At 39.8% G+C, this 11,269-nt stretch overlaps 1 protein-coding gene across 1 annotated transcript in view; it reads right to left on the minus strand.

The window, feature by feature from the left end:
- The window catches only part of LOC102757110 (phospholipid scramblase 1-like), a gene marked incomplete at its 5' end in the record, with an annotated part of 35,249 nt that overhangs the window by 21,027 nt on the left and 2,953 nt on the right, over positions 1-11,269 (minus strand). The window lies entirely within an intron of this gene.

Here is an 11,269-nt window from a genome sequence, read left to right on the forward strand (position 1 = left end):
GAGTAAAGTACAGGTCACATACGTCAGGGATTATAAAGCCAAGCAGATCACCTGCTCAGTTTGTGCATGCTTAGACCATGTGCGTGCACTCTTCTACGTAGAAGTAAAGATATTTGCCTTTCTGCCTGGCTCCCGAGTGTGTTTTTTGTTCTACCAGTACCCCTGAACTGGGGGGCTCACCTTATTTCTTACAATCTGGGGTCTCATCCGGGATATTGTTTGTTATCACAGGGAAATTGGACCCCTCTCCTGAGGAGGTGCACCCCGCTACCAAGTTGCTGCAGCCTCAGAGGGAGGGACATCCATCCACCCTGGGCCACCTATGATTTCAGGATCAAGAGTCAGCCAGCAACACATGCAGGGCCCAAGCAAGACCTGTGGCAATCAGGTAAGCATGAGCCAAGGTGGGAAATTGGACTGAGTAATACTTTGGTGATTGGGTATCCTCAGAGGTCGGGCATATGTGACTGAGATGTGTCTTGGACATAAAGTGAGTGTGGAGTTCTGATCTGTGGTTCCACTCTCCTTCAAGGGAAGTGGCCAGAGAATGATGAAGCAGATCTCAGGGAATATGAGAAACCTCCAATATGGGGGGTTGAGTACACAGTAACAAGCAACCTGCTGAGGATAGGAATCAGAAATTCTAGGCCTAGGGAATACATTCCCCAAAATAGTCCATTGGGAGAATGCTGAGATTCTGGGGAGAGGCAGTGCCCCAAACCAGGGACAAAAGACATCGCTCTGCAGTGTAAACTTTCAGTGTGGCGCATGCCTGTATGAGAGTATTTATTGATGTTTTATGTCTCTTAGTTGTTTCTTTAATTTGTTTAAAGATGGGGAAATTCCTGCTTTGGGGAAGCCCAGTTATGCATGGTGAGGCTGAACACATGACAGAGATTGCAGGATGTCCCAGCAGCTGCCAAGAATCCTTATTTTTGGGGATTCATCCTGCTCTCCCTGGAAGGGTGTTGGCCAGCCAGAACCTTTTATCTAGTGAGATTTCTGTCTGTATGTCTGTAATGTAATGTTGACTTTCGATCTTTTAGGGACTTTGCTTTCCCCTGGTTTATGAATATAGGGAACCCTCCCTGTAGGCTTTGTGCCACTCAGAACCAAAGGTCACAGTGCCCCAAACCAGGGACAAAAGACATCGCTCTGCAGTGTAAACTTTCAGTGTGGCGCATGCCTGTATGAGAGTATTTATTGATGTTTTATGTCTCTTAGTTGTTTCTTTAATTTGTTTAAAGATGGGGAAATTCCTGCTTTGGGGAAGCCCAGTTATGCATGGTGAGGCTGAACACGTGACAGAGATTGCAGGATGTCCCAGCAGCTGCCAAGAATCCTTATTTTTGGGGATTCATCCTGCTCTCCCTGGAAGGGTGTTGGCCAGCCAGAACCTTTTATCTAGTGAGATTTCTGTCTGTATGTCTGTAATGTAATGTTGACTTTCGATCTTTTAGGGACTTTGCTTTCCCCTGGTTTATGAATATAGGGAACCCTCCCTGTAGGCTTTGTGCCACTCAGAACCAAAGGTCATTCTGCTGTGCTGGGTTAAGATTTTAATATTCTAAGGCAGCTTTGAAAACGGCTTTTAAATTTAAAAGCTGCAGAATAAAAGGCACACTTGTGAAACTTGTGCAGGTGCTCTGAAAGGGGCAGGGTGGAGGAATTTGCAAAGCCCTGCCTTACATCATGTCCATTAAACATCCAGCAGGCAGTGTTGGTATTACAGAGGACTGGGTGGTTCAGTGCCTGCCTGTGTCATCACAAACCTGCACAGGCTGGCAGAAGTGAAACTGAGGCTATGAGGTGGGCACAGCTTGCCACTCCTGCGCCCTTGCAACAAGGAAATGGGTGGGAGGTAGGCATGTCCTTCCAGCGTTTTCTCTGAGACATTCAAAGTATATCGTATCTGTGACATTATTAAAATATAAAAATTTAATAGCCAAATTGAAAATAATTAATTCTGTGGTCAAGACCAAATCTTTAATGTTACAACTGGTTTAAGTTTTAATATTTAAATTGGGTTTATTTGACAGATTTTCCGAATGTAATATTTTGAGAATTTAACTGAGAGACAGCTTTGTGACATCTCAAGGGCCCTGAGGTGACACAAAGATCTACTCTCTCCCTAAAAAGAAATATTTTTGAACTAAATTAGACCAATACAATATACTTGAAATTGCATAAGGAAGTAAGCTATGCAGGCTGGGTTGGGTAACAAGATCAATGCTTCCATGAAAATGGGCAGTTCTTGCTCGGGGGCATACAACTCCCAGTCAGATTAGCATGTCCTTTCCTTGAACAGAAAAGGCAATCATGGTTATTGGTCAAGAAAATGCTTTAGGTAATGATTGGCTTTAAAATCTCAAAGTTGTTAAGATATAATAAATAAACGTAACTAAAATAAAGAATTTGTGATAAAGCTTTTCAGTAATAATTATAAATATGTTAATAATAAAAGAACAAGGGCAGACAGAAATGAAATGCTATGGCTATCTGGGAAAGAGAGCACCTGGCTGGCCCTGGTGTGCTTACAGCAGTGTAAGATTTCCAAACCCAGGAGCCCCAGTGGGACTCAGAACCTAAGTAAAGCCTTCAATATTCAGCAAGGCAAAGAAGAAGGACCTTCTGAATTTTACCAAGACTAAAAGATCAAATGAGAAAGTACTCTGAGCCAGATCCTGAGGACCTGTTGGGCCAAGAAATATTAAAAGTTACATTTTGTCATCAATAGTTGACCTGACATCTCAAGAGAACTGAAAAGTTAAAGAACTGGAAGAATAAAGTTAAAGAAGTGCAGAAAAGCCATTAAAAGAGGCTCAGAAAATCTATGTTCATAAAAATAAGAAAGGCAAAAACAGAAAACTAACATAATGTTCATGATTGTAGAACAAGTGGCCTAGGGAAGGGCTGGCCTGGAGGGCCAGAAACAGAAGCCACAGCAGTAACCTTAACATGTTATCTCTAAGGAAAAATCTGGCAGTTTAAATCCAAGCGGCTAGAAGCCTAGGAACAGCCTGTTCCCTCCTCTCCCTGCATTTTCTCTAGCTTCATATGCCTATACATAATTTTCCAAAAATCTTAATTAAGTTAAAGGCTTTGGAGCATTGCGGGGTTAAATGATAAACATTTAAATATTTTTTTTAAAAAATGAAACATTAATTGCTAGACACAGTTTAATTTGCCTGCTCTTAGTTTTTATTATAGAAGATCTCTTGTACTTTGTTGAAGGTATATTTTCTTGAAAGTAAAAGGGCATTTAAAGTATGTCATAAATGTTAATCTAAGAAATGTTGGCTGTTTACTTTTTGGTAATCATTGAAAAATTAAGATTTCTAAGAGTGAAGAATTCTAATACATTAAAAAAAGAAAGAAAAGGTCTGTACAAGTTGCTGATGGTATGACAGAAAGAAAGACTATTAGAGTAGAAATACGTAATGGAAAGACTGAGGCATGATTATGCATTTTAAAGGAAAAAAAAGTGGTTTATAGAGGTGATTATTTCTGGAAGTTGTAAACATGTTTTTGAAAGTTGTAAGAATGTCTGTGGAAGTTATAAGAAGCTTATAAAAAGAAATGTTAAAAGGAAATTGATTAAATGATATAGGCAAATAAACCAGTACAAGCAGAACTGGGAAACTGAAATAGTAAAACAGCAATTTGGAGCCACCTAGAAAATATCTTCCCTAAACCAAGGACACTTAAAGAGTCAATGATTTGTATTTTGCCTCCCTAAACAGCGGTTAAATAGCTTATGCCAAAGTACTCAGGGAGACTGATGGGAGAAATCCAATTAGTGTCACTTGCTGTCCACACCCAAGGACAAATGAAGTTAGAAAATAAGCTTTATTTTGGTCAGTTCTTTTCTAAGAAAACTAGAGGCCCGGTGCACAAAATTAGTGCACTGAGGGTTGTCCCTCAGCCCAGCGTGCACCCTCTCCAATCTGGGACCCCTCGGGGGATGTCTGACCGGCAGTCAGACATCCCTCTCATGATCTGGTACTGCTGGCTCCCAACCACTTGCCTGCCTGCCTGCCTGATTGCCTCTACCTGCTTCTGCCTGCCAGCCTGATTACCCCCTAACTACTCCCCTGACAGCCTGATTGATGCCTAACTGCTCCCCTGCTGGCCAGATTGCCCCTAACTTCCCTCCCCTGCCAGCCCAGTCACCCCTAACTGCCCTCCCTTACAAGCCTGGCCCCCACCCCTAACTGCCCTCCCCAGCTGGTCTGATTGCCCACAAGTGCCCTCCCCTGCTGGCCATCTTGTGGTGGCCATCTTTTGACCACATGGGTGAGGCTATCTTGTGCGAGGGTGTGGTGGTCAATTTGCATATTACCTCTTTATTATAGAAAATAACTATGTTATATTAAACAGGTATTTAATAAATAAGAGACCATCTTTTAATCATGGGAACTGAAGTTTTCTAGCCTCTGTTTCTGTCTAATACACTTTAATATTTAATCTGGTAAAATCAAGTTTGACAACCTTCCTAAGGTTTGAATTTAAGAAAAGTCTTATTGTTTTTTTTAACCTGGAGTTGGGTGTAGGTGATTCTAATAGACCCTGGAATGCCTCAAGATCTTCCTACAATGGAAACTAGGGACCAATTTCTTAAGAAATATGTACTGGGTATCACTTCTACTTTAATCTCAGGTTAGAAGGCCTCCTGACCCAAAGCCCTCTTGAGTTTCCGGTTCATCGCCATTGACTAGAAGACTACATTTGTTCTAATCAAGATTTGGAAGGGAAGCAAGTTGAAACCCTTCTGGGAAGGACCCAACCTGTGTTGTTTACCACAGAGACTGCTGTTCAGACTGCAGAGCAAGGTTGGACCCATCACACCGAGGTTAAGGGCAGACACGCCTCAACTTGAACAGCCATATGGGACATATCCCCTTGAAATTGACACTAAAAACTGTGAGTTTTCTTAATAACCATCATGTACTGGGCTCTATTTGCTTTAGGAATCTGGAAAATTACAGAGGCTTACAATGTGGGCTGGAGAAATGTGTACAACCTGGATCATGCTTACCCAGTTATTCATTATAGATAACTTGAATGACTTGGATATTTCAACCTTTAGGTCAAAAGATTGGCTAGAACTAGATTTAGGGGTAGAGGTCACAGGAGAAGATCCCCTAGGCCACTGCCACCATCATGCAAGTAGAAGTAGGATATAAGGGAATGAATGCCAGGGTGGAATGGACTAAATATTCTGTACGCTCTCTAAATAAAAGTGGCTGTTACACTGGTGCAACAAGAAGGCTAGAGGCCAAAGTGGTCCCATTTCCATTCAGATGGATCTCAGACAGTAACTGGATGGAATGTGTGCTTGCCTTGTACCAGGAGGACACCACCTGGGGAAATGCTTCCTGTAAGACTGTTTCCCTATTCTTCTCATTCAACAGAGGTAAACAGCAAGGACCCACCCTCCCCCTCCAAATCATCTAGCCCTGTCCTCTGACATAAACTATACCTTCTGCCTCTCAAAGGAGGAAACAGTGCTTGGAATTTATGAGAAATTTATCTGGATGTATAAATGGCCGAGTATCTTCAGAAGGCAATCATGCTGCAATGTCAATACCCCGTGCTGATGTCTGGTGGTGTCATGAGGGACCCTGATTTGTGGCTTTGCCCAGCAGTTGGAGTGGAACTTGCATTCTGATACAATTGGCTATCGCTTTCACTTTGGCATATCATAAACCCTTTTCAATGGACAGACAGTCTATGAAGAGGAGAGAGAGTCCAGGGGGTTCCTTTGATCCTCACATATACACAGATTCCATTGGGGTTCCAGGAGGCGTGCCAAAGGAGTTTAAGGCTAGAAATCAGATTGCTGCAGATTTGAGTCTGTCCTGTTCTGGTGGCCCACTGTAAACAAGAATGTGGCTGGATTAATTATATTTACTATTACCAGCAAAGGCTTGTTATCTATACTTGAGACGCAGTTAAAGGGATAGCTGAGCAGCCAGATGCTAGCAGCAGGATGACCTGGGAGAGTAGGTTGGCCTTGGATCTGATTCTGAGAAAATGGAGAAATATGTGTAATGTTGGGGGCCAGTGTTGTACATTCATCCCTGACAACACAGCAGATGGACCATCACTGAGGCCCCACAGGCACTGACAGCTTTAGTGATGAGTGAGCTGGAACCTGGGATCAAGGTCCTTTCTCTGATGTACTAGAACAGTGATGGGGAACCTTTTGAGCTCGGCTTGTCAGCATTTTGAAAAACCCTAAATTAACTCTGGTGCCATGTCACATATAGACATTTTTTTATATTTTCAACCATAGTAAAACAAAGATTTATATTTTTGATATTTATTTTATATATTTAAATGCCATTTAACAAAGAAAAATCAACCAAAAAAAATGAATTCGTGTGTCACCTCTGACATGCATGTCATAGGTTCGCCATCACTGCACTAGAGCAATGGTGTCCACATTCACCCCTTTGATTAGAAGTTATAGTGATGGGATGTTACATTATCCCATGTATGGGGATGGGGGTTCTTATCCAAGGGTTAATTGAAACTGCATTGACCAAACAGCAAATAAGTCTTCTCCTAGACACTGTAGAGCATGAAAGTCAATGAATGTCAGCCAATTTTGAAGAAAAGAGTTTAAATAAAGGAAAGGGGGAGTTGTGAGAGAAAACAAATCACCTTTCCTGCCAAACAACAGTTTAGACAGCCACCATTTTGTACTGCATGACTTGGCAGCCACCATGTTGGCCGCTGGCTTGCTGCACCCCTGGAAGCCGCCATCTTGAAACAGCAAAAGCCAACCACTCCCTTTGAACTAGCCAATCAGGAAAGACTGTGCGCCTGAGCTCCAATTAAGAGTAGGGACAGGTCATGTATGTCAGAGACTATAAAGCCAAACAGATCACCTGCTTGGTGTGCACGTGCTTGGCTCCCGAGTATATTTTGTGTTCTATCAGGACCCCTGGATTGGGGGGCTCGCCTTATTTCTTACAGCTACTTTAGCTTTTTCTTGTCTGTGAAGCTCTTTATCTGTCCTTCAATTCTAAATGACAGCTTTGCTGGGTAGAGTAAGTTCTGAATCATTTTGAGTATTTCTTGCCACTGCTTGCTGTTGAGAAATCAGCTGACAGTCTTATGGAAGCTCCCTTGTAGGTAACACTGCTTTTCTCTTGCTGCTTTAAAGATACTCTCTTGCCAAAACTGGTTTGGCTCAGTGGATAGAGCAGATAGATAGATAGATAGATAGATACTCTCTTTGTCTTTAACCTTTAGCATTTTAATTATGTGTCTTGGTGTAGGCCTCTTTGGGTTCATCTTGTTTGGGACTCTCTCCTAGACTTGTATGACTATTTCCTTCAGCAAGTTAGGAAAGTTTTCTGTCATCATTTTTTATATTCCTTGATCTCTCTCTTCTCTTTCTGGCACTCCCATGATTTGAACATTGGTACACTTGAAGTTGTCCCAAGCCTCCATATACTATCCTCATTTAGTGGATTCCCTTTTATTTTTGATGTTCTAATTGGCTGTTTTCTGTTTCCTTATCTTCCAAATCTCTAATTTGATCCTATGCTTAATCCACTCTGTTGTTGATTTCCTGTAATGTACTCTTCATCTCAGCCAGTGCATTTTTCATTTCTGACTGCTTCTTTTTCATGTTTTCTATCTTTGTTGAAGTTCTCATTAAATCCATCTATTCTTCCCCTAAATTCATTGAGCATCCTTATAACCAGTGTTTTGAACTCTGAATTTCATAAACTGCTGTCTCTATTATTAGTTCTTTTTCTGGAATTTTGTTATGCTTTTTCATTTGGGACATATATATTTGTCTCCTCATTTTGCCTGCCTACTTGTGTTTCCTTCTATGTACTAGCTATATTACCTGGGGTTGGTAGAGTCACCTTATGTAGCAGGTGTTCTGCAGGGTCCAGTGGCAGAGCCTCCCTGATCACCCCAGTCTGGCACTCCAGATGTGCCCTCTGTGTGGCTGTGTACACCCTCTTGTTGTAGTTGAGCCTTGATTGCTGTTCATACATAGTGGGAAGGATTTGTCCCCAAACTTATCAGTTGCAAAGATTCTCTGCTCCTCCTACCAGGCTCAATGTGGCTTCTTCTTTATATCTTTAGTTGCAGGACTTATATTCTGCTAGATTTCAAATTGTTGTAAATGATGGTTTTCTTTTAGTTTAGTTATAATTTTGATATAATTGTGGGAGGGTTCAAGTACCATGTTTACTTATGTCACCATCTTGATTGGAATCCCACAGTTGCATATTTTATATTTTCTTTTTTAATTTGAAGTTTCCTGTTTACCTTAGTTACATATGAGTGTCAGGTTTTTGTAGTTTTTTTTCACACACAGAACTCCTGTACTTTTTGAATCTGAGGGTGCATGGTATCAAGTTAGCAACTTTCTGTCATTTATCTCTTTGAATAGCATCTCAGTGCATTCTCTTTCACTGTAGCTCCTCTTTGACATATGGAAGAGTAATTTTTTCTTCTATCTCCCTTCAGTTTTATTTTGTCCCTTCAAATTTATAATGCTTTCCTCACCTATTTATTTTCCAAATATGGATAATCCAGTTCTCTTCACCTGTATCTAGTTTGCAGCTCAATCTTCCCAATGAGGTTTTATTAATGACTATTTTTCATTTTCAGAGGTTCTATTTGGTTTATCTTCAAATACTCCTGTCCTTTATTGTTGGTATCATTCTTCCTTTTTTTGTTTAGTCTCTTTACTGTTTAACTGTTTTTGTATGCTTGCAAGCTATTCTATTACATGCAGTTTGTTCTTGGTTCCTAGGGAATTATGCAATTTTTAAATATGTTAATGTAAAGATAGATTCCCCCTCCTCTGTAAGAATAGCAGGTTTCCTTGGTGATTAATCTCCTTCTAGTGTGCTTTCCCATTTGATCCTGCCACTCAGGATCTATTTCTATGTATTAAGACTCTTAAACATACCATAATAATGGTGTGGATTCAGATTTCAAATTCATAAAGGGGCCTGGATTGGGATATCAGTTTAATGTGTACATGTTTTTCCCTTACCAAGTCTTGGAAGGAGACAGATTCCCTTATCATCTCTACAAGATGTAGATGAGAATCTATTGTCTTCTCCACACAATTGGGATAATCTTTTCATGGCTTAAACTACTATGTGTATGCTGAAAACACTCCAATATTTTTCTTTACATACCTAAAACTCAATGTGACTCAATAAAAATCAGTAGCTTGAAGGAGAAACTCAACTGTTTCTCCTTCAAGATTCTTATCATTGCCAAACACATTATTTCAGCATCTTAATTCTCAGACATAGATTCATCTCCAGATGCTTTTTCATTCTCAATTGACATCAAATTCATGAGGCAGTTCCATTCAATATATTTATAAAATATCACTGAGTTATTTCTTCCTATGGAACAACCCCTGCTGTGTTCAGGCTTTTATCTCTTTTCTACCCCAAGTTTTCATAACCACTGACACCATGATGTAGTCCATTTTCCTTTGTGGTCCCTCATACTCAAAATTCCTAATTTAAGTGTCAAGGGTAGGATAGAGAGGGGACTGGTTGAAAGAAGGTGAATGGCTTAGCCAAAGAACATGCATGTATAACCCATAAATACAGACAACAGTGTGGTGGTGGCCAGAGGGTAGGGGACTGAGTGGAGGTGGGCAAAGGAGGGGAAAATGAGGACATCTGTAATAGTGTCAACAATAAAAAAATAAAGTTAAAAAAGAAAACAAAAATAGAGTCTATTTTGTTTGATATAAAAAAAGAAATTGACTCAACTGATCATTTCTCAAATCTCTGAAAGATGGTACCTAGTTCACATCATTCTAGATGCATAGAAGTTAATTTATTACATATAATAAATGCTCTAAGGATTCTATTGCAAATGCATGCTGGATGCAATCTAAATTCCTTAGCATTAACTATAATAATTTCACTTTTTTTTTTAGTTTCACCAATTTCTCCAAAATAAATACATGACAGCTAAACATCCATTAATATTGTTCCCCAAAAGAGTAATTATCTTTCCATTCCTCTGGATCTTTGATACGTATGCCATATCCTACATAAGGAATGATTATTTTACATACATCTATATAAAGTTCTTACACATACATATTACATACACACAAACGTAAACATTATACATATTCCACATAGGGGATGGGAAGAGATTCCTCAGAGAATTTATATGCATGTATGCCTAACCCATGGACACAAACAAAAGTGCAGTGAAGGCCTGGTGGGTGGGTGCAGGGCGAAGGGGGCAGTGGGGAAAAAAGGGGACATCTGTGATACTTCCAATAATAAAGATACATTTTTAAAAAGAGCCTTTACATTGTGTGTGTCTTCTTAGAATTGTCGATTAGACAGAAATGAGCCTGTTAAATCCATGGAGGAAATAATTAATATTTACATAACCAGGGTCTAACAGAAGAATTGAAAAATCACATAGCTGGGGAAGTCAGCCAAGAAATATAAAAAATGAAGGAATATTGGGAAGCCTGTGGAAGTTGGGAAAGTGGCAGAGTTCTCACATCTTATTATAAGGGGGCATCCATGCTCAGTTAGTTGTAGGATATTTTTGGCCCTTCTGTGAAAATGGGAACCCAGTTTAACAGATTTTTATGATTTTCCAAGAGAATCATGTCAAGATTAGCTCATAAAATTTCCTGATTTTTAAATATTTGCTACTAAATAATTTGGACTTAAGGCTAGACCATCTGTTGGAAAACTGCTGTGATGAAATTGCTCCATGTAATAAGTATACAGATATATTGTGGTTTCTAACAATCAAATTTAATACAAAGGTAAAGGAGAGAACACAGAGAAGCATAACTGGGTAGCACATCTTACACTATATTTCTGAAAACTCTCTTTGCATAATTGGGCTTTTTGTAGGAACTCAAAGATGTCAGACCTTCTGAAGAGGGCCAAGAGCACTGGCTGCCTGTGTTTCAGACTAAGGAAGGATCATTAAGGCTTTGTCAGTCAGACAAAGGTTAGATGACATTCTATTCAAAATGGGTAATGTATAGGACCTCTATACAGAAACCACCACATTGAAATATTAGTTGTTTTGTTTATATTTATTTGAGTGCAGGGCTCCACTTTTCTTTTTTCAACTTAGCATAATCAATACTGAAGCTCAATGAGATTAATAACTTCCTTTCTGACCAAAGTTAAATATATGATCACATTGTCTCCCACTTGAGAATTAGGATACACATTTTTAAAAATTGTAACTTCCCACAAAATTATATTTTCCC

The sequence above is a fragment of the Myotis davidii genome, unplaced genomic scaffold (genome assembly GCF_000327345.1).
Source record: "Myotis davidii unplaced genomic scaffold, ASM32734v1 scaffold1029, whole genome shotgun sequence".
Classification (NCBI taxonomy): domain Eukaryota; kingdom Metazoa; phylum Chordata; class Mammalia; order Chiroptera; family Vespertilionidae; genus Myotis; species Myotis davidii.